The sequence below is a fragment of the Penaeus japonicus genome, unplaced genomic scaffold, assembly GCF_977035675.1.
Source record: "Penaeus japonicus unplaced genomic scaffold, GWHDUDI00000001_assembly GWHDUDI00000015, whole genome shotgun sequence".
Classification (NCBI taxonomy): Eukaryota; Metazoa; Arthropoda; class Malacostraca; order Decapoda; family Penaeidae; genus Penaeus; species Penaeus japonicus.
This window is the reverse complement of record NW_028234417.1, coordinates 11252200-11254699: the sequence shown is the minus strand read 5'-3', so window position 1 is coordinate 11254699 and position 2500 is coordinate 11252200. Positions and strand designations below refer to the sequence as shown.

General features: G+C 35.2%; 1 protein-coding gene across 1 annotated transcript in view; it reads right to left on the bottom strand.

Annotated features, from left to right (window-relative positions):
- LOC122243915 (uncharacterized) overlaps positions 1 to 56 on the bottom strand; it is a 5361-nt gene extending 5305 nt beyond the window's left edge. The window contains exon 1 of the mRNA XM_086544451.1: positions 1 to 56. This exon is cut by the window's left edge and continues 100 nt beyond it. The gene's annotated coding sequence lies outside the window, so the exon portion shown is untranslated.
- Positions 57 to 2500: the final 2444 nt, after the last annotated feature.

Here is a 2500-nt window from a genome sequence, read left to right as displayed (position 1 = left end):
AAACACTGTAACTACTGCGCGGATATGAGCTGTGTGTTCGAAGGAATGTATTGGAGTTCCGGATTCCACCAATAGGATGTCCGCCTTAGGCTCTGAGCCAAAAGCCATCTAGGAGTGTCAGGATGTTTACGCTACATAACAGGAAGAGAAATAGAGATAGGGATGGTTAAGAGGGGGAGGGAGGAGAGAGAGAGAGAGATAGAGAGAGAGAAAGAGAGAGAGAGTGAGAGAGAGAAAGAGAGAGAGAATGAGAGAGAGAGGAAGATAGATAAATAGAGAGAGAGAGGGTGAGAGAGTGAGTGAGGGAGTTCGAATTCAAACACTTTATTCCATAAATTATAATAGTTATTCTTACATAAATACATATATATTTACTCTTGAAGAGTAAAGAGGTGTTCATTCAATTTTGTTTTGAAATTACAAAAGTTGTTAATGTTATTAATATTATCTGGCAACAAGTTCCACATTTTCGGTCCACGAATTTACATCTGTCTTGCCCCTGTTTCTGCAATTGATCTTTTTACAAATAGGGAATTTACCTGGCGTGTTTGCAGAGGGAATAACCATGGTGGATAGAGTCCATGTAGCAATTTGTAGGTAAAGAGACAGGTATCATAACTGCACTTAGGATGAACTTTTAACCATTTTAATTTTTGTATATGTGGGGTAATGTGATCGAATTTACTAACATTACCCAGTACAAATCTTTCAGCAAAGTTCTGTAATCTTTGTACTATTTGCCTTTGGGTTTTGTTGGTTGAACCCTAAACATTTGAACAGTAGTTTATTATGCTAAAAGCTAATGTTTGCATGACCATGGTTCTAGTATCCGTCGTGATTTGTTCTTATTTGACTTAGAAATATTAATGTGCCTATTACTTACCTGTGTATGTTATCAACGTGTGTTTCAAAAGTCATGTATCTGTTCAAGTGTACTCCTAAATTTTTCACTGAAATGTTCGGTTTGATAGGGTGGCCTTCAAAGTCTATGGTTGTGTCGATGGGGATTTTGACAATGTTCTGTTGACTACCTATGAATATGCATTGATTTTTATGGGGATTTAATTTAAGACCATTACTTTCAAAATATATTTTAGCTTGTGTAAGAGTGTTTTGAGTATTTCTTATTAATGTATTTAAGTTTACTGAGTCACTAAGAAGAAACTGTGAATCATCGGCGTACTGCACTAGAAGGCAGGTATGAGCAATGATTGATAGGTCATTTATGAAAATTGTAAATAGGATTGGGCCTAATATTGTGGAACACCTAAATATATTGGTTGTTTCGAAAATATGCTTTCATTAGTTTTTTACAGATTGAGTTCTAGTATTTAAATAGATGCTAAACCAAAAAGAATCAATTCTATGGGATTTTAGTTTGTTAAGGAGAATTTTGTGATTTACACTCAAAAGCTTTGGAAAGATCACATAATGTGAGTAAATTTACCAGATTTTTGTCTATGTTATCATAATTTTTATCAGTTATCTATATTAACGCTGTTTCAGTGAATAACCTTTTTCTAAAGCCATGTTGTGTTTTAGATAATTGGCCTACATGAAACTCGTTAGTTGATTTGCTACAATTTTCTCAAGAACTGTAGATAGTACAGGGAGTACTGTAATAGGGCGGTAATTATCCACGTCGTCTATATCCCCCAATTTGAAAATTGGTGTTACTATTCCAGGTTTCCAAAGCGACGGAGAAGCACCAGTGACCAAGGAAGTGTTAATTATGACCACCAGATAGTGTGCGGTTGTTGGTAGACTATCCTTAATAAAGCGCACAGCAATACCATCTGCTCCTACAGCATTTGTTTCGCGAAGGTGTTTTATTACTAGGATAATAGTCTCCACATCAACTGGTTGTGGTCTGAAAATATTAGATGTAAGCATAGCCTGATCTATATTTTGTTATAATGTAGACGCATTTGTTTGTTTATAAGTTAGTTTTCCTATTTTTGAAAATAAGTCGTTAAAATGCTCTGTGCTTTGTGTAGAATGTGATTATCAGTGTGGTGCTTGTCGTTAGATATTATTGATTTAATAATTTTCCATGCTTTATCGGAATTGTTTTTATATTCTATGAATCTATTTCTGAAATAATTTGTTTTTGCACTTTGTATTAACTGTTTAACATTGTTCTTTTTTTTTTACTGTATAATCTGTCTTAATGGCGGCGTCATTTCTGTTATTTTTGAGACTATGGTGGGCATTATTTCTGTCTTTAATAGCCCTCTTGATGTCGTCATCTATCCATGGAGCAGGAGGACGTCGGACGGTTCGCGTTACATGAGGTGCCAACGCGTCAATACTGCTTTTAATCACTTCCGTAAGGATAGTTACCTGCTTGTCTACATCATCTGTTGATAAGATATTTAAGAGCGTCGTCTCTTTAGATCTGATGAGCTCGATGAATGATTGAAGGTTATAATGCTTAAAGTCACGAAATGTTTTTGTTATCGGTGGTCGCTTTGGTTTCTTTATATTTAATGTGAGTGTG